The 26,239-nt window shown below is 40.7% G+C and overlaps 1 protein-coding gene across 8 annotated transcripts in view; it reads right to left on the bottom strand.

Annotated features, from left to right (window-relative positions):
* The window catches only part of CDH18 (cadherin 18), an 831,624-nt gene that overhangs the window by 395,551 nt on the left and 409,834 nt on the right, over positions 1–26,239 (bottom strand). The window contains exon 1 of one of the 8 annotated variants that reach the window (XM_048839644.2): positions 90–191. The exons of the other annotated variants lie outside the window; for them this stretch is intronic. The gene's annotated coding sequence lies outside the window, so the exon portion shown is untranslated. Of the gene's footprint in view, positions 1–89; positions 192–26,239 lie in introns of those variants that run through there. 8 annotated transcript variants of the gene reach the window in all.

Here is a 26,239-nt window from a genome sequence, read left to right as displayed (position 1 = left end):
TGTCTGTTAGGAACTGTGAAATGTACAAGGAGGTTAGTATTAAACACATTTTCCTAATAAACAGGTAAAATTATCTAATCAAACTGCACCTTAGATTTTGTGTTCTGCACTTGACACCCATGTCCAATCATCATCAGCGTCAATGGGAGTCCTATATAATGACTGAATGCCAAATGTGAAACAGATCTGCCCTGCAGCATGAAGAAGACAATTCTTCCTGATGAATGACACGCTAGTCTGTCATGAAGAAAAAGCAGAGGAGAGAGAGTTTCTAGTGGGTTATTGCCTAATATTGCTATTGGCAAGATCAGTAACAATAATACATTTCAGTTTATATGTCTCCAAGCCGAAAATGTATGGCAGATTAACATGTGGTTATTTTCTGTGAAGTGACTCTCTAAAAAACATCATACTTAGATCCCTTGTTCATTGTCTCAATGCTTTTCTGGTTTAATTTTTTTTTCAGTTTACAATATACTCAAGCTGTTTTCTTTCTGGCTTGCACATCATCATCATCAAGATTTTGAAGGACAAATTTTGCTTTGTATAATCCAATGAGCTAAATTCTGCTTTCTTTGTGTAAATCTGGAGTTACCCTATTGACTACAACTTTGAGTTCTTTCATGGGACTTCACAACTAATGGCAGAATTTAACATTCCAGTTTGAATAAAGCACCCAGAATAACCTCCATATGGAAGGAGAAGCTACAAGAATCAAGTCAGTTGCAGTAGAATTCTTCCATCAGAGCGTGGAGTTTGCTCCACCCTCATCCTGCCCCCCAAAATACCTTATTGTCTACAAAAGAGATTTAGGATTACAACATAGAACCTCATTTTATCAAGGGGTCTGCTGGTGGCAATATATATGGCTTATCCCATGGTTCCATTCAACTCTGGGGAATGTCTTCTGCATGAGACATGCTGCTTGAAGTTTTCCTTACAGGAGTCCCAAATCACAAGGTGACAGCCTAAGTTATTTCATACTCTGTCTGAACCAATGGAATTAGTTTAGGAAGAATCCCTACCCCAACTTCCCAAAAAAACAACAGAGCCCATCCTCTGGAACAACCTACAAAAGGGGTTTTGTGGCTAAAAGACAGAGGGTAAGAAAAAAGAAGAGTCAGAAGACCCTCTTCCACAAACAGTGAGATACCTTTCTCTACAGGTAGATCTCTAAATACTATACCAATTTTGCACGGTCTCTTTTCAGAGCAGAATTATACATGAACAGAAAATTTCTAAACCACAAAAGGTACAATATTAAAATCTACCATGTCCATAAAAATCTGAGGAATTGGATCTTTTCATTCTCCCTCTGTATCCAATAATTATATTCATTCAATGATATATTAAGAGTATACAAAACTACACATTGAAATAATAAATTAGAAAAAATGACCACACCATGAAGTCGGAAATGAATTAGAAGTTGTTCTAGGCCTTTGTTACCTACTTGTGCTCCCCTGTGGAGTCTGGATACAGATTCTGCAGCAAAATTGTTAAGGCCATAGCTGAACATTCCAAAATGGTATATGTGACTACCTTTTCTCCTCAACTTCCTGTCAGAAGAATCTTTCAGGGAAATGATCCCCTCCATCTGGAAAGCCAACTTCTGCATGCAAGTGACTACAGTATCTATACGCATGACAGTAACTTCCAGTTTTGTAACATCTCTTAGGGGATCACCTTTGTGCAGGGAGAGCATCTAGTTGCTCCCAGATTTCCTTGAATCTCCTCAGTATCCCCAGGGAAGAAGAATGCCCAGTCACCTCTTAATTAGATACCTCAAACTTAGAGTTGAAGAAGTTCACTTGAGAGAGATTTAGCTAGGAGGAAAGTTAGGACTAATGTGTAATACAGCTCTCCCTGACTAAAATCTCCTCTGGGTCTATGCCTCTGCTCTGGCCTTCTCAAGTTGGACAGGCAGCCAGTCTGGTGTTGGCCTGGTCAGAGGGTGGGGGACGTCTCCCCTCCTCTCTCTCAGGCAAGAGTGAAGGTCCCATGGAGCAAGGAGACAGTAAAGTCCAGCCATAAAAGGGACCAGACCCACTTTGTAGTCACTGCAGTGGCTCATGTGCCTTCCAACCCCCCTACTGCTACCACTGCTGAAGGAGATCCTCCTTTGTCACTGAAGTAGGAAACAATTGTGTCTGAGAAAGAGAAAGATCTGCTGGTAGGAGGGGCTCTGCTGGTTAATGAAAACAACCACCAATGGGAAAAGCTAGGCATTGCAATGCGAGCAATGATGTAACAGTCAACCCTGGTAGCACCCTTTCAGAAACAAAAATGTAAAGTGAATGTAACGAATAGACAATAAGTTCAATTTAACTATCTTATCTATCAATGCAACAATTATTTCTAGTAGAGGGTAAAATTACTCAGCTAAAATACAAAAGCATCAGCAGAGTGTGACTGAAACTGCAGTACATTAAGGTGGAACATCATTTTTAGAGGGTAGGAAAATCAGTATATTGGCAGGAGGGAAACTGAGTGTGGGCAGGAAGAAGGTCACCGCATGGAGGGACGCTGGAGCACAAGTGTTGGCTATCCATGTTTCCTTAGTGGACCCCAATTTAATCAACCCAGAAATCCAAGTGACAATTCAACCCTTCAAGTCCAACTCTTTCAATTTGCCTACAGCCAAGTTGCCCGTCCAGTACAAGGGCTGGTCAGGAACATGGACTTTTGCAGTCTATGATGATTATCCAATCCCCATGCTGTTGGGGGAATACTTGGCCAATCATGTGAAGCTAGCCAAGAGGGTAGGAATGGTCACCCGCAGCCAGGCTAAGCAAGCCGTCACACCTAGCTCTGATCCAGAAACTTCTACCAGGACCTGGTCAGAGGTGATGGACCAGGACCCCATGCCAACGTCTGCAACAGCAGCAGTGGATCCAGTCCCAGAGACCCAGACAGAGCCAGTCCCAGAACCAGTGGAACAACCAGCACCAGACCCATTGCCAGCATTGAATCCAGTACTTGCAACCCCAACACCAGAGGACCCCACTGAACCTGAACCAGCAGCAGCCGATAACCCTACACCAGAGGCTCAGCCGGAGCCTAAACCCCAACATAGCGCATCAGCGGAGAGCGGTTCACAGTCAACGGAAACAGCCCCATCCCCTACATTGCTTCCAGAGGGACCAAGCCTAGGTCCACAATCCAATGAGGAACTGATGTCTCCAGCCTCAAGGGAACAGTTCCAGACCGAACAGAAAGCAGATGAAAGCCTCCAGAGATCTTGGACGGCGGCCCAGAGCAACCCACCGCCTCTCAGCTCTTCTAATCGATCCAGGTTTGTTGTAGAAAGAGGACTTTTATACAAGGAAACTCTTTCTGGTGGACACCAGGAAGACTGGCATCCTCAGACAGTTGGTCGTTCCAACTAAATACCGGGCCAAGCTCTTGAGCTTAGCCCACGATCACCCTAGTGGCCATGCTGGGGTGAACAGGACCAAAGACCATTTGGGGAGGTCATTCCACTGGGAGGGAATGGGCAAGGATGTTTCTACCTATGTCCAGTCTTGTGAGGTATGCCAAAGAGTGGGGAAACCCCAAGACCAGGTCAAAGCCCCTCTCCAGCCACTCCCCATCATTGAAGTTCCGTTTCAGTGAGTAGCTGCGGATATTCTGGGAACTTTTCCAAAGAAGACACTCAGAGGAAAGCAGTTCATACTGACTTGCATGGATTTTGCCACCCAATGGCCAGAAGCAGTAGCTCTAAGCAACACCAGGGCTAAAAGTGTGTGCCACGCACTAGCTGACATTTTTGCCAGGGTAGGTTGGCCCTCCGACGTCCTCACAGATGCAGGGACTAATTTCCTGGCAGGAACTATGGAAAACCTCTGGGAAGCTCATGGGGTAAATCACTCGGTTGCCACTCCTTACCACCATCAAACAAATGGCATGGTGGAGAAGTTTAACGGAACTTTGGGGGCCATGATCCGTAAATTCGTAAATGAGCACTCCAATGATTGGGACCTAGTGTTGCAGCAGTTGCTCTTTGCCTACAGAGCTGTACCACATCCCAGTTTAGGGTTTTCACCATTTGAACTTGTATATGGCCGCGAGGTTAAGGGGCCATTACAGTTGGTGAAGCAGCAATGGGAGGGGTTTACACCTTCTCCAGGAACTAATATTTTGGACTTTGTAACCAACCTACAAAACACCCTACAAACCTCTTTAGCCCTTGCTAAAGAGAACCTATAGGATGCTCAAAAAGAGCAAAAAGCCTGGTATGATAAACATGCCAGAGAGTGTTCGTTCAAAGTAGGGGACCAGGTCATGGTCTTAAAGGCGCTCCAGGCCCATAAAATGGAAGCGTCATGGGAAGGGCCATTCACGGTCCAGGAGCGCCGGGAGCTGTTAATTATCTCATAGCATTCCCCATCTCAGACCGAAAGCCTAAGGTGTACCATATTAATTCTCTAAAGCCCTTTTATTCCAGAGAATTAAAGGTTTGTCAGTTTACAGCCCAGGGAGGAGATGACGCTGAGTGGCCTGAAGGTGTCCACTATGAAGGGAAAAGTGCTGGTGGCGTGGAAGAGGTGAACCTCTCCATGACACTTGAACGTATGCAGCAGATCAAGGAGCTGTGCACTAGCTATTCGCTGACGTTCTCAGCCACCCCAGGACTGACTGAATGGGCATACCACTCCATTGACACAGGTAATGCTCACCCAATTAAAGTCCAACCTTACCGGGTGTCTCCTCAAGCTAAAACTGCTATAGAATGGGAGATCCAGGATATGCTACAGATGGGGGTAATCTGCCCCTCTGGCAGTGCATGGGCATCTCCAGTGGTTCTACTTCCAAAACCAAATGGGGAGATATATTTTTGCGTGGACTACCGTAAGATAAATGCTGTAACTCGCCCTGACAACTATCCAATGCCATGCACAGATGAACTGTTAGAGAAACTGGATGGGCCCAGTTCATCTCTACCTTGGACTTAACGAAGGGGTACTGGCAAGTACCACTAGATGAATCCACCAAGGAAAGACCAGCCTTCACCACACATGTTGGGAATTTAAATGTACTCACTTTCGGGCTGCGGAATGCACCCGCCACCTTCCAAAGACTTGTAGATGGTCTCCTAGCAGGATTAGGAGAATATGCAGTTGCCTACCTTGACGATGTGGCCATATTTTTGGATTCCTGGGCAGAACATCTAGAAATTCTACAAAAATGTCTTTGAGTGCATAAGGGAGACAGGACTAACTGTTAAGGCTAAGAAGTGTCAAATAGGCCTAAACAGAGTGACTTACTTTGAACACCAGGTGGACCAAGGAACTATCAACCCCCTACAGGCCAAAGTGGATGCTATCCAAAAGTGGCCTGTCCCAAAGTCAAAGAAACAGGTCCAATCCTTCTTAGGCTTGGCCGGATATTAAAGGTGATTTGTACCGCAATACAGCCAAATTGCCGCCCCACTGACAGACCTAACCAAAAAGAAACAGCCAAATGCCGGTCAGTGGACCGAAGTGTGTCAGAAGGCCTTTAACCAGCTTAAAGCGACACTCATGTCTGACCCTGTACTAAGGGCCCCAGACTTTGACAAACCGTTCCTAGTAACTACAGATGAGTCTGAGCGTGGTGTGGGAGCAGTTTTAATGCAGGAAGGACTGGATCATGAATTCCACCCTGTTGTGTTTCTCAGCAAGAAGTTGTCTGAGGGGGAAAGCAACTGGTCAGTCAGCGAAAAAGAATGTTACGCCATTGTCTACGCTCTGGAAAAGCTACGCCCATATGTTTGGGGATGGTGTTTCCACCTGCAAACCGACCATGCTGAGCTACAGTGGCTTCATACCACCATGGGAAATAAACTTATTCAGTGGAGTTTAGCTCTCCAAGATTTTTATTTTGACATCCAACACATCTCAGGAGCTTCTAACAAAGTGGCTGATGCACTCTCCTGTGACAGTTTCCCAGAATCAACTAGTTAAAATTGTCCTTGAGATATGAAAAATATTGTTAGTCTTTATATACTTGGTAGTATATCTAGAGGTGCATGAGTCTTATTAACTCTGTTTTCTCCTAGAGCTCCAGGAAGAAATCACAGCCAGCATTTCACCCTATCTGTGATTTGGGGGGCGTGTCATAAATATAAAGGGAAGGGTAAACACCTTTAAATCCCTCCTGGCCAGAGGAAAAATTCCTTTCAGCTGTAAAGGGTTAAGAAGCTAAGATAACCTTGTTGGCACCTGACCAAAATGACCAATGAGGAGACAAGATACTTTCAAAGCTGGAGGAGGGAGGAAACAAAGGGTTCTCTGTCTTTTTTTTTTTTTTTGCCCCTGGGACCAGAGCAGGAATGCAGGTCAGAACTCCTGTAAAGGGTTAATAAGCAATCTAGTTAGAAATGCATTAGATTCTGTTTTGTTTAAATGGCTGATACAATAAGTTGTGCTGAATGGAATGTATATTCCTGTTTTTGTGTCTTTTGGTAACTTAAGGTTTTGCCTGGAGGGATTCTCTGTGTTTTGAATCTGATTACCCTGTAAGGTATTTACCATCCTGATTTTACAGAGGTGATTCTTTTACTTTTTCTTTAATTAAAATTCTTCTTTTAAGAACCTGATTGCTTTTTTTCATTGATCCAAGGGTTTGGGTCTGTATTTATCTATGCAAATTGGTGAGGATTTTTTTTTAATCAAACCTTCCCCAGGAAAGGGGGTGTAGGGCTTGGGGGGAAAGACGTTTCCAAGCGGGCTGTTTGCCGCTTATATTTGTTAGACGCTTGGTGGTGGCAGCAATAAGGTCCAGGGACTAAAGGTAAAACAGTTTGTAACTTGGGGAAGTTTTAACCTAAGCTGGTAAAAATAAGTTTAGGGCGCTTTCCTTGCAGGTCCCCACATCTGTACCCTAGAGTTCAGAGTGGGGAAAGAACCTTGACAGCTTGTTAAAAGGCATTTTAAACATTTTCATATTTTGACATCTAGAGCACAATGAACATGATAATTGGATTCCAGTGACAGAAAAAGGGTGCAGAAAATAAACTGCTACTAGGTATGACACACTTGGCAACTCATTACTCTGTATGCTACTTTTAAATGTCAAAAATATTTAAGCACCTCAGGGCTTAGCTAGTAAAGACATGTTGCAGTCATTGTAAATAAATTGTCCATGGAAATAAACATAAATATAACTTTTGACAAAAATGGTGAAGGCAGCACATACAATACTTTCTCCTAATTTGGAGGTGCGGGGGGGCAGGGGAGAGAAGATATTGACAAAAGGAAGGTTGTGCTTGAGGTCTGAATCATGGAAATGTAAGGCCAGACATGATTTTGAGATCTATATGCATATCTCCCTCAATCTGTATGTAAAGGAGAGTGGATTAGCCATATGCATATATTGTACCCTCTTCCTGGAATCTCTCACAGGTTTCTCCATGGATCCCAGAATCCAAGTGGGGTGGATGAGACAGAGGTAGTGGATTGGCCTGTGTTCACGAGGAGATATGGAGGGAAAGAGTGAAAGGAATTCACACCACAGGCAGATTACTAGAGGATGATAAAAGTTTAAACTGTATTACACCTTTTCCTCAGATGCTCTTACGTTTTACAAGTTTTTTTAAATGGCTAGATGGAGCCAGGGAGGCCATGATGGTACATCTTGGTGGAAAAGTCCTGTAGAATTTAATGGACACTGAAAACCTTTTTAGAAATCCTTTGAACTATCTTATAAAATTTAATGGAGATCATAGAGGAACTTTTCTAAAGCAGAAATGGCAGTTAACCACCCCACTCACATTGACTTCCAACAGCAGTTAGGTGCCTAATTGCCATTTTTACCTTTAAACATCTGCTTCAAAATACCTACACAGAAAGGATATTAAATGCTAGAGGTTTGCATAGCAATATCTACTGAAGTTCTAAAAAACCCTGTTGGTTTCATTCCTCTTAATTCCTGTCAATTTTCTGTAAGAGTAGCTCCACTGAATCATATTGCCAGGAAGCCAGAAAAGGATGGGTCAAGGGTACTGAAGCTAGTAAAAAGTCACAAGATCTTTACAAAGATGGTCTTTGCTTCTATGTATTTCCTGCCCCCAGAAGATTTGAGGATTTCCTGTGGCTTTCCTCTGTCCAAGACCCCTCCCATATATACATATATAACAGGGGTTGCTCAGATCCCCCACATATCAGAGAGGTAGCCATGTTAGTCTGTATCCACTGTGACAAATTCCCTGCTCTACCTTGGTGGGTCTTGCGCTTATTGGCGGATTTGCTTGCCTTGAAGATTCACAACAGTCCTCAGTTTGGCCGTTTTTCTGAACCCACAGTCCAGGTCGATTCCTCCTGTGTCTGACCAGGAGTTGGGAGGATTTGGGGGGAACCCGGGCCCGCCCTCTACTCCGGGTTCCAGCCCAGGGCCCTGTGGAATGCAGCTGTCTAGAGTGCCTCCTGGAATAGCTGTGCGACAGCTACAACTCCCTGGGCTACTTCCCCATAGCCTCCTCCCATCGCCTTCTTTATCCTCACCATAGGACCTTCCTCCTGGTGTCTGATAATGCTTGTACACCTCAGTCCTCCAACAGTCCGCGTTCTCAATCTCAGCTCCTAGTGCCTCTTGCTCCCAGCTCCTCACACGCACACCACAAACTGAAGTGAGCTCCTTTTTAAAACCCGGGTGCCCTGATTAGCCTTCCTTAATTGATTCCAGCAGCTCCTTGATTGGCTGCAGGTGTTCTAATCAGCCTGTCTTAATTGTCTCCACACGATTCCTGATTGTTCTGGAACCTTCCCTGTTACCTTACCCAGGGAAAAAGGACCTACTTAGCCTGAGGCTAATATATCTGCCTTCTATTACTCTCCTATAGCCAAGAATCAATCCTGAAGCACTTACATGAGAGGAAAGTGATCAGGAACAGTCAGCATGAATTCACCAAAGGAAGGTCATGCCTGACTAATCTAATCGCCTTCTATGATGAGATTCCTGGTTCTGTGGATGAAGGGAAAGCAGTGGATGTATTATTTCTTGACTTTAGCAAAGCTTTTGACACGGTCTCCCACAGTATTCTTGTCAGCAAGTTAAAGAAGTATGGGCTGGATGAATGCACTATAAGGTGGATAGAAAGTTGGCTAGATTGTCGGGCTCAATGGGTAGTGATCAATGGCTCCATGTCTAGTTGGCAGCCGGTGTCAAGTGGAGTGCCCCAGGGGTCAGTCCTTGGGCCGGTTTTGTTCAATATCTTCATGAATGATCTGGAGGATGGTGTGGTTTGCACTCTCAGCAAATTTGCGGATGACACTAAACTGGGAGGAGTGGTAGATACGCTGGAGGGCAGGGATAGGATACAGAGGGACCTAGACAAACTGGAGGATTGGGCCAAAAGAAATCTGATGAGGTTCAACAAAGACAAGTGCAGAGTCCTGCACTTAGGACGGAAGAACCCAATGCACAGCTACAGACTAGGGACCGAATGGCTAGGCAGCAGTTCTGCGGAAAAGGACCTAGGGGTGACAGTGGACGAGAAGCTGGATATGAGTCAGCAGTGTGCCCTTGTTGCCAAGAAGGCCAATGGCATTTTGGGATGTATAAGTAGGGGCATAGTGAGCAGATCGAGGGACGTGATCGTCCCCCTCTATTTGACATTGGTGAGGCCTCATCTGGAGTACTGTGTCCAGTTTTGGGCCCCACACTTCAAGAAGGATGTGGATAAATTGGAGAGAGTCCAGCGAAGGGCAACAAAAATGATTAGGGGTCTGGAACACATGACTTATGAGGAGAGGCTGAGGGAACTGGGATTGTTTAGTCTGCAGAAGAGAAGAATGAGGGGGGATTTGATAGCTGCTTTCAACTACCTGAGAGGTGGTTCCAGAGAGGATGGTTCTAGACTATTCTCAGTGGTAGAAGAGGACAGGACAAGGAGTAATGATCTCAAGTTGCAGTGGGGGAGGTTTAGGTTGGATATTAGGAAAAACTTTTTCACTAGGAGGGTGGTGAAACAGTGGAATGCGTTACCTAGGGAGGTGGTAGAATCACCTTCCTTAGAAGTTTTTAAGGTCAGGCTTGACAAAGCCCTGGCTGGGATGATTTAATTGGGGATTGGTCCTGCTTTGAGCAGGGGGGTTGGACTAGATGACCTCCTGAGGTCCCTTCCAACCCTGATATTCTATGATTCTATGATCTGTCCCGACCCTCTCACACCACAAAAACAACGAGGAGTCCAGTGGCATCTTCAAGACAAACAGATTTATTTAGGCATAAGCTTTTGTGAGTAAAAAACCTACTTTTTCAGATGCATCAAAGCTTATGCCCAAGTAAATCTGTTAGTCGTTAAGGTGCCACCAGACTCCTCATTGTTTTTCTGATCTCCACAATCCTTCTCCCAGTGAACCTAATGGCAAACTCCCTATTGACTTCATGGTGTCAGGATTAGGCTCTTAAACCCAGCTGAGGTTCTAAAATGAAGAAATCCTCCATTTCATCTTAAAACATAGCAATAAGGGAAGGGGGTCTACTAGCAGTTAATGACCAGCAAGAGGTCCTGAGGCCCCAAAGTTAAGCTGGTCATTAATTGCCAAGAATCAGTTACTATTGCTATTAATAAGTATGACACTATATGAATGAAAGGGTGACAAAAAGTTTTAATACAAATTGTACATTTCTATCTTACTTAGAAGATTAACTTTCTTTTCAGCATAGCTATAAGGTGTATATTTATCATAATAATTTATTAGAAAGGGAGTAAAACCCACAGCATTTGCATTGTTCCTCATTGTTAAAAATGTTCCTCTCTAGAGAGGCAGAAAACTGTATGAAAATGAAATTACATCTTACATTAAATTTTTTGGGCCAGGCCTGCAGTCACTGATGATAAATCATTACTAACCTCCTTGCATCATAAATTAACGGTAGGTAAATACAGATTTGACTCAGCAATTATTTTATGTTAAGTGCAGAACCATGGCAAGTGCACTGTACTGTATACCCTACTGGAACAAACCTGAGCACACAGACTTTACTCTGTCTTGTATTGCCAGACCTAGCTAATCAAACAAAGAGAATCCTCCACATAAATGAGGTTTCTTCGATACTGATACTATCTAGTTACATTTTCAGTCTCAGACTAATTCTAAATTCAGATGGGGTATGTACTGTAGAATAGCTATTCAGACTGTTAGTTGAATTTAATTAAATGAAAGTACTCTAATGATTAAGGGATATTTTTTTAAAGTAAACCATAAAGTACAGGTGGTCTACTCATTAATAGGTAACATTATTCAATAATATTATATGAATATCAACATTTAAATATACATTCCAGTCCTAAAAAAAGCACAACACAGAGACACTGTTTTGACTGAAGTAATGCTTTGTTCTTCTGTTTGATTTTTCTGCCCATGAGAGTTTTGAAGTTGGGCTAGGATGGGTCTGTATGAAGAAGCATGCAGATCTCTTCCCAATCAATCAGTTTGCCTACTGAGCCACTGATTTATTTTGTAAGGCAGTTACTTTACAACAGTCCTAGTGCAAGCCTAAACTCCCTCCTTTTTCTGAGTACTTTTTAGAGGACATGGGTAAATTGTTTAAGGCAATTTACTGAGAAAGGTTCAAAGCTGCTAATGTTAGGATCAGTTTCATTCTTCAAAATAATGATTTTGTTAAGAGCACAAAAGTATTTTAATGAGGTTATCAACTTAAACTACAAACATTCCCAGTATGATGCATCATCATGGCAAAAATAGCAAGCTTATTTTACAGTAGCAGATCTAGGTGTCCAAAAACAGATACTAAGATATTACAAGTATTGAAAAAATAATTAAATACTATAAATTTTCAGTACATCTTACATGGGAATGAAATTTTAAGGAGTAGTCAATAGAAATTCAAGGCTGGAGGTGTAAAAAGACATTATTATTGCCTAGTGACTAAATGTTTAACCATTGCAGAGCAATGTACAACAGCAAGAGATCTTTATACCATAATTATGCTTTGAAATAAGTGACATACTATATGTGTTAAAAAGAGGGACCAAAAATATTCAAGTCCAGGTGTCCAAAATTAGTCTCCTAAATAATATGTAGGCACCCAGGTACAAATGGACTGATTTTCAAAAGTGCTGATCTGCACCTTCCAATAGGCACTGTATCAAATTGTAGAACATAATGAGAAAAACCCTTTACAAATACTGTATACTGGGAAAATATGCAAATTTTACAATGATGACTAATGAAATAGATATATTTTCCATCTCTAATTGTAACAATCTACTTCTTAATTACATGTGGGTCACTTCCCCCATTTTTGCTGCCTTTTTCATTTAATTTAGAAAGAACAACCGGAGACATTTCCTGGCATAATCTGTCTAAGTGGTTACTTTAAGGCAGTGGTGGGCAATCTGCTGCCCACATGGAGCCCATCAGGGTAATCTGCTGGCAGGCCATGAGACAGTTTGTTTACATTAACCATCCACAGACACAGCCGCCCACAACTCCCAGTGGCCATGGTTTGCTCACCATTGCTTTAAGGGTTAATTGCCATTGGGTTATTCCTCTATGGCAAAGTCATGATTCTCTACTTATTGTGGGCTAGTCAGTAGAGCACTGGATAGGAGACCTGGGTTCTCTTCTTGGGCAAGGCACTTTACCTCTCTGTGTGAGCTTGTCAGTCTGTAAAATGGGGATAATGATGCTCACCTCCTTTGAGATCTGCTGATGAAAAGCACTATATAAAAGCTAGGTATTATCATTACACTGTGGCACAATTGTGGTGGAAAAATAGAGGATTGTTTTTTTTTTTTCTAATATCAGTGTCATTTGGGTAGATGGAGTTAATTCGACACAAGAAGTGTCAAAAAAGAAGTTAACAGGAAGTCTTTAGAGACCCTGCTTTGTAAAGAAATAATCACTCAAGACAGAAACTGTTATCAGCCAAGCAAATGGGAATGTCTCTACTTGACCTTGAGAGAGAGAGAGAGAGAGAGAGAGAAGGAATACAAAAGTAATAATGAGGAATAGCCTTCTTGTAATAACAACTTTGTGTATATTAAACCAAGGGGCTATTTCAACGAAATGCAAGGGGAGTCATTGAAATTGAAGTTTTAAATAACAGAATTCTTTCAATTCATAAGAACACTCTTTTTTATAGTTAGCTAAGGGCACATATTGGTAAACTGGACCAGATCCTGCATGCCTTTCTCACTCAAACTCCTGTGGATTGTACTAGGAGCTTTGGGTCTCCAAAGAGTGCAGAGTCTCAGCCACTGGTAAAATGTGAGGTAAACGAACTCAAAATACAGTAAAAAGAAAAGGAGTACTTGTGGCACCTTAGAGACTAACCAATTTATTTGAGCATGAGCTTTCGTGAGCTACAGCTCACTTCATCGGATGCATACCGTGGAAAGTGTACATACACATTGTAAGGAGAGTGATCACTTTAGATAAGCTATTGCTAGCAGGAGAGTGGGGTGGGGGGAGGTATTTTTTCATGCTTTGTGTGTATAAAAGATCTTCTACACTTTCCACAGTATGCATCCAATGAAGTGAGCTGTAGCTCACGAAAGCTTATGCTCAAATAAATTGGTTAGTCTCTAAGGTGCCACAAGTACTCCTTTTCTTTTTGCGAATACAGACTAACACAGCTGTTACTCTGAAACCTGTCAAAATACAGTGTATTTAGATGCACATACAGGGCCTGCTCCTGGTTCCATTGATGCCAATGTTAAAACTCCCAATGACTTTGGGAATGTGGGAGCAAACCCCTAGCAAACAGATTTATATGAGCATCCATCCAAATGTTTTGAGGAAACTGAAGAATGAAGTGGTCAAGCTGCTACCAGAAATCTATAATTTATCATTAAAATTAATTCTTATATCAAGAGATTGAAAGGTAGTGATAGTTGTGCCAGACACGGCAAAATTGCAGAGGACAAAAATGAATTAAATTAGTCAACACTAGAGAGGATTGTGAGAAACTTCAGAAAGACCTAAGCAAACTTGACAATAGCAAATTAAAATTATTAGAACTATTCAGATTAAAGAGGAGATGAATATGAAATAATAAGGGTATATAAAAGTGGTATGTAGGAGGTCACATGGATATTCTTTTTACCTTTTCTCATGATAAAAGAAAAAGACAGGGATACCCAATGAAATTAAAAGGTAACAAATCTAGAAGCGAAAAGAGGAAATACATATATAACATGTAACTAAACTGACATATTATTGAGGCAACAACATTAGTCATTAATACGAATGACAAAAAATATCTGCTTTTACTTTTACTAGGATATACAATTAAAGGGGTGCCAGCCAACATATTTCAGGACATAAACACGCCGATAATTATTTGAGGGTTAGAAAGAAATTTCTCATTCATAATATTATCAATTTGCCCTTCACTCCAACTAACATCTCCCATTGAATAATCTGCTACTGGCCACTACTGGAAACAGGATATTGAATGGGATGCATCAATCTCCTCTGGTTTGGCAAGTTTATGTCCCTTACTGACCAAATCCAAAGATAAAATTTCAGTTCCTGAAAAATCATAAGGCTGAAAGTAGGGCAATGAATATAATTATCATTAGTGGGTACAGCCATTAAATTGGTTACTCCACTGGACTCAAGCTAACCTTTATTCCATGCTGCCTCTCATTCCATTTCATTCTTTTCTTTACATTCCACCATTCATTCCATGCCCTTCTGGTCTTTCAATTGAAGGATTATTTGTTAAGAAAATGAGGTGTTAGACTGGAGAAATACAAAAGGGAATGGCAGACTGCACATTCCTAGGAAAAGGTAACATCACCATTCGTCACTAGAATGTTCACATATATATTAAGTAACTACTGTGGAGTTGTTTTTGTGAACTTCCTATAGTTCCAAATTTTCACACATGGATGTGTAAAGTTAATCACTTATATGTATACCAAAGCACCTAAACAAGTAGCCTGATAGTATCTACTGCTCTAACAGACTTTCAACAGGTTGGTCATCATTTCTGAAAACCAAGCCATTTATTTAGGTGGCAAAGTATGGATGTGTGTGATTAACTCTAGATGTTTCAAAATGTTGGCCTTAACTCCAAATGCTATTTCATTTAATTTCTACAAAAGATTTTTAGGTTTTCCTCTTACTCTACCAGATGAACAAGTAAAAATTCCAATAAGAATGCACAATTTCCTGCTGCCATTCTAAAGTGGTGTCTAAAGTTACGCTCCTAAATCCACGTTTAGGCACTTAAATAGAAGTGGCCTGAGTTTCAGAAGTCTGAGCATACAAGAAGTCCACTGGTGTCAACAGCATCTACAGGTGCACAGAACCTCTGAAAATCAAGTTGTGTATTTTTTTGGTTACTCCTTGGTAAACTGAGGGCTTAATACGGCTCTCTCACCACCAAATGCAGAGCTTCTTTTTAGACTGAAGTACATAAATTAAGATCCAAGTCTCCTATGCTTTAGGACACAAACACTTCATCAGAGACCTTTTGTGCAGGAGGGTGAACCTCTCATACTCCAAGCCTTTGGGAGTAAGGTCAGGAAATCCAGTTGCAATGCTTGGCCTTGGGACAGTACTTTTCTGTTAAGATTCAGAAAAAGGCCTTTCACAGAAAGCTACCTCTCACTAATTCTGAACTACAAAGCAAAAGAATAATCTATGTGGCATTTTAGCACAAACATGGACCCCAACCCACACCCACTTTTTCCTCCATCCTTTACATTTGTGCCTGCTTCTTTCTAGAACAGCAGCAAATCCTGCATACTCATGGTCATTTATAGGACTGTGTTTAAAAAATGCTCACCCAGGAAAAATGGTATTTTAAATTATACAAAAATCTTAGATGTTGTGCTCTCATATCAGATTTTTCACAGGTTTCAGTGAAAATCAAAAGGAGATTTCACAAGTGAAACACTGCCACCTCGTGTAAACTTTTTTCTGCCAAAATAGGAATATTTTTTCCCCTGGTGGACATCTATAATTTCTCTATGTAAACCCCATGCAGTGTTTGTAGTGCAAGGCTGTGTTTGCATGGTGGAAACCAAGTCATTTAATCTTTGATCACATTCACAATTTTTTTGGTGAAAATAACAATGTTCCACATGAGAATACGTAAGGTGAAAGTGGTTGTCAAATGCACTTCAGAAAGAAGTCAGATTTCATACAGAAATACACACAGACACACACACACTTTGCAGCATCTTCTCTTTATTACTGTTCACATGGTCTCTTTTGTTGAATTTCATGGTGCTGTAAAATCACTTGTGAAACTAGCTAGGGTCATTCAGCTTATTTTGATACATGAGTTTTTTCTTCCTTACCTGAGACATCTTGAATTTATTTTGTAATATGTGACTAACAATAAAACTTCACGGCAATGTTAAGGATCTTTTTTAATATTCGGCTATATAAAGATATTATCTGGTCTTCATCTACATAGATAAAATGAACAAATGGATACATAATTAGGACCATATCTTAGACTTCCAATGAATGTTGTTAGTTATGTACAAAATTGATAATCATAGAATCATAAAACTGGAAGGGACCTCAAGAGGTCATCTAGTCCAGTCCCCTGCACTCAAGGCAGGACTAAGTATTACCTAGACCATCCCTGACAGGTGTGTTTGTCCAACCTACTCTTAAAAATCCCCAATGATGGAGATCTCACAACCTCCCTAGGCAATTTATTCTAGTGTTTAACCACTCTGACAGTTAGGAAGTTTTTCCTAATGTCCAACCTAAACTGCCCTTGCTACAATTTAAGCCAATTGCTTCTTGTCCTATCAACAGTGGTTAAGAACAACAATTTTCTCCCCTCCTCCTTGTAACAACCTTTTATGTACTTGGAAACTGTTATCATGTCCCATCTCAGTCTTCTCTTCTCCAGACTAAACAAACCCATTTTTTTTTCAATTTTCCCTCACAGATCATGTTTTCTAGACCTTTAATCATTTTTGTTGCTCTTCTCCGAACTTTCTCCAATTGGCCCACATCTTTCCTGAAATGTGGTGCCCAGAACTGGACACAATACTCCAGTTGAGGCCTAATCAGCGCAGAGGAGAGTGGAAGAATTACTTCTCGTGTCTCGTGTCTTGCTTACAATACAATAATAATGTCTTCATAAAACTATATTTGTATTTTGCATATAGATTTGTACACTTAGCTTGTAAATGACCCACAGCTGGTTGGCAAAAAGATCTATAGCACTGCAAAAATGAGACACAAAGGGAAGGAGGATGGTATTAGAACACTACTTATAAATAATGATTGGGGACACTGCTCCTGAACAAGTGAAAGAGAGATGTAAACAATACTTAGCGAGTGTCTTAAATGAGGCAAAACCCGTTTGTGGAGATGCCAACATGTGATCTACGCAACAAAGGAAGAGGTGAGCAATGCAGTCTAGGAAATGGAGAGTGGTAAGACAGTGGGATCTGATTAAGTGAGGGCAGACCTGGTAAAAATCTTGGGCTACAGAGGCATAAAATGGATGAGCAAAGTGATTCAAGCCACATGGCAAGACAAGAGAATTCCTGAATACTGGTGCAAGTCTATCCTGTTCCCAATACATAAGAAGGGAAGCATGCATGAAGAAGAAAATTATCAAGGGATAAAGCTATTGTTGAATGGGATGAAGATACTGGAATGTACCCTGGATGTTAGGATTAGGAAAATGGTGGATCCACTCACTAAACAGGTTTCAGAGAAACAGCCGTGTTAGTCTGTATTCGCAAAAAGAAAAGGAGTACTTGTGGTACCTTAGAGACTAACCGATTTATTTGAGCATAAGTTTTTGTGAACTACAGCTCACCTCATCGGATGCATACTGTGGAAAGTGTAGAAGATCTTATTATATATACACAAAGCATGAAAAAATACCTCCTCCCACCCCACTCTCCTGCTGGTAATAGCTTATCTAAAGTGATCACTCTCCTTACAATGTGTATGATAATCAAGTTGGGCCATTTCCAGCACAAATCCAGGTTCTCTCCCCCCCCACACACACAAACTCACTCTTCTGGAAATGGCCCACCTTGATTATCATACACAATGTAAGGAGAGTGGTCACTTTGGATAAGCTATTACCAGCAGTAGAATGAGTTTGTGTGGGGGGGGGGGGAGAGAAAACCTGGATTTGTGTTGGAAATGGCCCACCTTGATTATCATACACATTGTAAGGAGAGTGATCACTTTAGATAAGCTATTACCAGCAGGAGAGTGGGGTGGGAGGAGGTATTTGTTCATGCTTTGTGTGTATAAAAGATCTTCTACACTTTCCACAGTATGCATCCGATGAAGTGAGCTGTAGCTCACGAAAGCTTATGCTCAAATAAATTGGTAAGTCTCTAAGGTGCCACAAGTACTCCTTTTCCTTCTACTCACTAAAGAAGGACCGTTTGGCTTTAGAAAAAGGTCTTTAGGAAAGACTTTAGGGGAACACAGATGCCATGTTTTTAATTCATCAGAGGATAGAGAGGTGGCTAGAGCACCAACAGGATGGCTCCTGGGCTTTTATACCCCTAGAAAAAGGCATAGGATAAAGTGGAGAGACAGATGCTCACACCAGTGCTGAGGAAATATGGAGTTTCTGAGGATTCAATAATTATGGTGAATGTCACACATTGAACACCTAAAATAGTGGGCCAAGCATATTTTGTAATGACAAATCACTTTGAAATAAAAGTCAGATTGCACGAAGGGTTGGCCTTAAGTCTACTGCTGTTTATATTATTACTGGACTAGGTCAGCAAGAAGATCCCAATGGAAAAAGTGAGAGGCTCCTATATACAGATGACATGGAAATACGGCATTTTCTATAAGACGACCTGGAGGAAAATGTATACTAGTGGTATGACCAGCTAAGCAGACCTAGGATGAAAATATGCATGATGAAGGCTGAGGTCAGCAGAGTTGCCGCAGGGGAATTGCACATAGAGATTAATGGAGTGAGAATAAACAGACTGACCCGTTCAAGTACTTTGGTGATGGAAGACGGCATGCTTGAACACGAGATATAGTCCAGACTGGGAAGTGCTGGAAGAGTGAGGAATAACATCTCAGGGGCTGTGCATGTTAAACATATGACACTGAGACTAAAAACCCAACTGTGTAGAACAATGGTGTGCCCCGGAACTTGTACGATACAGAAGCATGGACGATATAGAGATGGCGGGTTCAACACCTACAGGTGTTTGAGATGAGATGTCTTTTCTCCATAAGAGGGCTTATACAAAGACACAGATTTTGAAATGAAAGTATTAGAATGGAAGTCAATGTCCATGATGTGGCTGACAAAATATCGGCAGTGCAACTTCACTGGTTTGGACACATGCAGAGAACAAATGAAGGGGACCTGATGAAGACAGAATGGCAGGAGAGTGTGGTAGAAAAAAGAGGCAAGGAAGCAATGGATGGATGGCTTCAAAGAAGATGGTAAACAGGTGGATGATGGAACATGATTCCCACTTGATGGGGGGGCGGGGAGAGGAGGAACAGAAGAATAATTTTGTAAACTATTGTTGCTTAGACATCAGGGACTAAGTAACAACAACAAATCACTTAAACACTCTGCAAGTAAAACAAACAAACAAAGTAACAATTTTAATTAACTGTCTCAAAATTGTATTTAATGTAAATGTTTAAAAGATAGCAATAGTTTATTGAATAAATACCTGTAAAGATGAAGAATAAATTAAAACCTCTATAAAACACACCAGATGACTGCTTTTGTAATTTTGAAATTAAGTAGTGATGTGTACGACCAATGATTTGGGTTCACACACACACAAACACCAAACACAAACATAGTTGTTTAATCAGCTGTTAATTCAATGCTTTCTGCATCCGGAAGGCTGTTAATTTCTGACTGATTATCTCTGTCTAATTTCCCACGGAGAAGCAGACTGAAGGACATGGCTGTTTACAGCATAATGAACTCAGAGACAGTTTTAGGCTGCATATTTCATGGCCATTTTTTAAGCAATCTGCTATATTGAATGAGCACCATGTCTCTGAATTTCAATATATATGACAGTGTTTTCCATAGTTTTGCCACGAGGATGCACAAATATTATATGGAAACATATTAAGTCCCTGACAAAGCTCTGAATTGTGAAATACAAAATAATACTCATATGGGAATGGTAACATATCCATGAACAATACAGATTACGGGAAGAAAATATTGAAGTGGTGTCAAAGTTGAAAGTCAGGAGTTCATATGCACTTGGAAGGCAATTATGAAAAGTGATGTTTACAGAAGGTAGTAAAAACTCTCTGTCCCAGGCATAAATTCAGAGGTATCTCATTTCATTAACATACTATGTTAAGTGAAGGAAGTATATTTGTAAAGAATACATTAAGTAATGTTAAATCAGTATTTCAGGCACCAAAATGTAAGTTTTGTTATAGTGCAGGGTGAGTAATGTAATCTAGAAAAATGTCCTTCCTATCCACAATCCATGTATTAAGAGGCACACAGACCGTTATAGCTGTTTGCATTGCTGCTTAAATAGATATTTCTAATTCACTAATGTTAATTTTATGGGGGCCAAACTAAGGCAAGTAAATCCTGTTCTCTATCCACATTTGATTGTATTTTGTCACACATGAAATATCTGAAGATTTTTCAGAAGAGAATCCTTTGTTTCGATGCAGACACTCATAGGAATTTGGCATAGGCAAAGCCCAAAAGTTTCAACTTGATTTGGATAAACACCCCCAAATTCAGATACTTATCTAAAACTTATCTCAACAATCAGGACTGCTTCTTGCTGATGGTAGACCTGTGTTAGGGGGCTTATTCCTTCACCCACTTACTTTTTTGGTCCTTCTTGCATGAACAGAGAGCAACAATACCCGAAATCCAAAGGTGCAAACAATTTGATGTTTATTGGGGTGAACTTCCAGCAAGCATGATTCCAGTTTCCTTCCTTAGTGTCCCCCTTCCCAGCTCTGACACCACAGAGCCTTACCTGTGTCCCTGTTCCCATTTCCCCCCTTAGCAAAACATGATTCCAATTTCCCCACCCCCATTCCCATTTCCCCCCCTTACTTCCCGATTGACTACAGACTATATAGTAAAACTTGAGTTCTGCTTAGCTACACTGTAACCAATCATTTTACTGAAATTTAACTAAGCAATCCTAACATTGTAATATGATTATGTAACCAATTATATCCCACCACCTTAATTAGTTTACACCCAGCAAAATTATACAGCAGACAGAAACAATCACAGAACCAGACAGAGATTATACAGACAAACAATAGGGAAATGAGGACTACAATGATAGAACACAGAAATGAGGATTTCACATCCCAGCTATTGATAAGTGAGTTCTTGCCAGACAGGATGCTATCAAACTAAGTTTCCTTTTACATTTCCTAGGCACTTCCCTTTCTCTGGAGGTGATAGGCACTATCAGGACAGGACTGTATTCCTAAAAGCCCAATAGCACCTTCTTTTAGTGTGACTAGTTTGGAATGTGAGGATGTGACCGTTCGCTTCCCAGCTTATGGCTGCCTCTGCTGCTTAGCCAAGGATCTTAGCCTAAGAACAGGGCCTCAGACTGTCACAGTGAGAAAAGGCCTTTACACCAGCAGACACTGATTTTGATTCTCTCTTTTATACCTCTATAACTAGCTAAGTGATAAGAATACACCTAAATTCTTAGAGTATAGGCCTTTACAGACAGGCCTGAATATCTATATCCTAACAACCTGAACTACACTCTGCTCATGGTCCATGTAAAAAGCAAGCCTTGTCCCCAGGGTATTTATTGAGGCGGCACTGGAGTGGGATTCACTGAGATCTGGGTTTAGTTCCAAGTTCTGCCACAGGCTTCCTGTGGGACCTTGAGCAAGTAACTTACTCTCTCTGTGCCTCAGTTCCCCCTCTGTAAAATTGGTTTAATAATACTTCCCTACCTCATAGGGGTCTTGTGAGGGTAAGTTAATTATTTTTGTAAAGCCCTCAAATACTATAGTGACAAAAACCATACAAATACATTAAGATAGAAACTCATGGTGTAAAGTCAGGTAAGTATATAAAGCCAAAAATTTTCAAAGGAAGAACCAGTTCTGGGTTTATTTGTTTGATTTTATACTTCCATAGCACAACAGACCAAATAAAAAGGAACTAAAACAAGCCTTTCCATCAAGAAGAATCAGGGCAGGAGCTAAGTAACTCAAGAGAAGCTTAATACCACTAAACTTTATTTAAATCACATTTTCATGCCACAGTTTCTTGTTATTAGGCCTTCAGAGGTCAGACAGCCTTCACAACATTCATCATGAAGTTGTTAAGACACAAAAAGAATCTATTTTTATCCCACCCACTCAAGTTTTTGGATACATAAAACAGATGTTGCTAATATCCGTGTTCTCTCTACCATGCAGCACTTGGGAACCATTTGAAGCTTGTTTATATTCAGTGGTTATTCAATCATTCTAACCAGTTTGCCTCTACTGCACTTCATTTATTTGCTTGACATCTAGGCGTATGCAATTCTGGTAGCCTGTGGACGATACAGTCACTGGACATCTGGCTGCTGACAACCATGAGGATATTCCTCTCATCATACTTGAAACAGTATATAATCAGTATCATTTTTCAACAATTCATGATAAGAGCACAAACAATACTTCAGTGTACAGTTTCCTAGCAGTTAGCCAAATGAAAATCTCAATAACAATCTCAATATTTTAGAAAGCAAATAACTGGCAGAGACTATACAAATGCATTCAATACTAAATATTTACAATTAAATACATTATTAAAACTATGCCTGATTGATTTCCATGCTTCTGTTTGTAGGCAATTACACATTAAGAGGAAGGAATGAGAGGAAGGAATGAGAACACAGGCCTGGGAGCCATAGCTCTTGAGGAAAAAGAAAACAAGTACAAAAGAAAAGGGACCTCTAAACACTGAGGATGGGGTGGAGATAAAAGATACTTTATTCATGGCCCAACACCTAAACAAATACTTTGCTTCTGTTTTCAAGGTTAATGAGGAGCTTAGGGGTAGTGGCAAGGCAGCTAATGGCAATGAGGACTTCTGAGGTGGAAGTCAAACTCGAATATCTTATTGGGACTAAATTGGGGGACCCGGATAATCTCCATCCAAGAATATTAAAGAAACTGGCACATGAAATTGCAAGCCCAATAGCAAGGATTTTTTAATGAATCTGTAAACTTGGGGGTCATACCTATAATTGGAGAATTGCTAATATAGTACCTATTTTAAGAAACGGGGAAAAAGATCCAGGAAACTACAGGACTGTTAAATTAACCTCAATTGTGTGCAAGATTTTGGAACAAAATTTGAAAGAGAACGTAGTGAAGGACATAGAGGTAAACAGTAACTGGGATAAAATACAAAATGGTTTTACAAAAGGCAGATCATGCCAGACCAATCTCATCTCTTTCTTCAAGAAGACAACTGATTTTTAGACAAAGGAAATGCAGTAGATCTAATCTACCTGGATTTCAATAAGGCATTTTATACAGTTCCACATAGGAAATTATTAGTTAAATTGGAGAAGATGGGGATGAATATGAGAACTGAAAGGCAGAAAAGGAACTGGTTAAAGGGGAGACTACAGTGGGTCATACTCAAAGGTGAGCTGTCAGACTGGAGGGAGGTTACTAGTGGAATCCCACAGGGATCGGTCTTGGGACAAATCTTATTTAACATTTTTATTAGTGATCTTGGCACAAAATGTTCGAGTGTGCTAATAAAATTTGGTGATAGCACAAAATTGGGATGTATTGCCAATAGGAAGGAAGACTGGAACATCATCCAAGAATATCTGGGCAACCTTGAAAACTGGACTAATAGAAATGGGATGAAATTTAATAGGGGAAAGTACAACGTCATGCACTACGGGACTAATAATATTTTTTGCTATAAACTGGGGACATATCAGTTGGAAGTGACAGAGGAGGAGAAAGACCTGGTTGATCATAGGATGACTAGTGTGATGCAGCAATGAAATACATTCATGCAGTCCTAGGATGCATCAGACAATGTATTTCCAGTAGAGACTAGCAAGTGTTAGTATCATTATACATGATAATGGTGAGACCGCATCTGGAATACTGTATGCAGTTCTGGTCTTCCATGTTTAAGATGAATTCAAAATGCAACAGGTGCAGATAAGTCTACTAGGATGATACGAGGAATGGGAAACCTACCTTATGAGTGAAGACTCCATGAACTTGGCTTGTTTAGCCTAAACAAATGAAGGCTGAGGGGAGATATGATTGTGCTTTATAAATACATCAGAAGGATAAGTACCAGGGAGAGAGAGGAGTTATTTAGGTTAAGTGCCAGTGTGGACACAAGAACAAATGGATATAAACTGTCCATCAACAAGTTTAGGCTAAAAATGAAATGGAGTTTTCTAACCACGAGAGGAGCGAAGTTCTGGAACAGCCTTCCAAGGGGAGTAGTGGTGCCAAAAATGTAACTGGTTTCAAGACTGTGCTTGATAAATGTATGGAGGGGATGGTATGATGAAACTGTCTACAATGGCATGTAGCCGATCTGCGACTGCTAGTAGCTAATATCCCCAATGGCTAGTGATGGGACACTAGATGGGGAGGGCTCTGCCTTACTACAGAGAATTCTTTTGCAGGTGTCTGGGTGGTGGGTCTTGCCCACATGCTCAAGGTCTAACTGATATTTGGAGTAAGGAAGGAATTTCCCCCCAGGGCAGATTGGCAGAGATCCAGGGCATGATTTGCCTTCCTCTGCGGCATGGGGCACAGGCCACTTACAGCTTTAAGCTAGTGTAAATGGTGGATTCTCTGTAATTTGGAGTATTTAAATCATAATTTGAGGACTTCAGTTACAAAGCCAGAGGTTAGGCATCTATTACAGAACTGGGTTCTATGGCTTGAGTTGTACAGAAGATCAGACTAGATGATCATGATGGGCCCTTCTGACCTTAACATCTATGAGTTCTATCCCCAGTGATATTACTAACTCAGTGTGTGACTTGGGACAAAGTGCTTAATTACTCTGTGCCTTAGTGTATTCATCTGTAAAATTGGTATAATTCTTATTTCATGAGTGTTGCAAGCCTATTTTCTTTGTGTTTGTAAAAGACAGCTTATCCTTTGAAAGGGTGCTATAGGATTGCAAAGTATTATTTGACCATAATTTTAAAAATAAGATACATTTAAACTAATTAAATTATTTTATTTAAAAATGGCCCAGTTCAGCTACACTTACTCCACATACCCGACTAAAATTGTAAATTATTCAATTTGAGTTAGCTTGACAGAATCATACCCAAAATGTTTGGATATAGAGACAATGATCTAGGATTGTAAAATAAACATGTTTATTGGAACTTCCAATATCCTGCAATATTTAAGGAACCTTCTTGTAACCTTACGGTGACATAAGTCTCTCTCTCACCCAGACAAATGGTATTTTGGAAAGAAAATCTGTTAAATATTTGAATTCAACTAAAACTCTTGTTACCCTGTAAGCAAACAAACATCCCCAAATAAATACATACACACATAAATATCAGAGCTTCAAACTACAATCTTTACAACCTCATAAATAAGGAACTGTGTTCAAATGCTGGCAATTAAAATGTTATATCTTAAACTCCATGGTACATTAGAGTCAATAATAAAAAAGATGCTAATATGACTGCATTTTAATGCTCCTAATCTGTTTCCAAATTTTATTTTTAAGAAATCTATGACTACTAATCCTTCCCCTTTGGGTCAGGACCAATGTAGAAAAGATTTGTGAATGGAACTGAATGGATATTCTTGAATACAGATTGACATTGTTGTTTCCAAGTGACTAATTCCTCTTGTATTACCCAATAATCTTATTTTCTTCCATCCTGGGATTTAAGACCCATGTAAATCAGCAAAGATAAATGCCAATTCCCTCCGATTAAGTCCTGTAGTATCAGAGCTAGCATGCTTTCCCACATGACAGTGTTTTGGTTCTGGACATTTTATATGATCAGTATGATAACCAGCATTTCACTCCTCTCAACTCACTAAGTGTCTTTGTAGTGGGGCAGTTACCCTGCTCCTGAGAGAAAAGGCTAGGCTGATTGGGGAAGCAGCCACAGCTGTGGCCATGCCCCAATCAGGCCACAGCTGGCAGTATAAAAGGGCTGTGAGCCAGGAACTGAGGCAGTCTCTCTCTAGCTCAGAGAGAAGGTTGCCTGGGAGAGAAGGGTACCTGAGGTAGAGTAGTGCTGGGGAAAGGCAAGAGGAGCTGGGGAGCCCCAGCCTGCTAACTCCCC

This window comes from Caretta caretta, chromosome 2 (genome assembly GCF_965140235.1).
Source record: "Caretta caretta isolate rCarCar2 chromosome 2, rCarCar1.hap1, whole genome shotgun sequence".
NCBI lineage: Eukaryota > Metazoa > Chordata > Testudines > Cheloniidae > Caretta > Caretta caretta.
The sequence above is the reverse complement of the archived record's forward strand: the minus strand, read 5'-3'. Positions and strand labels throughout refer to the sequence as shown.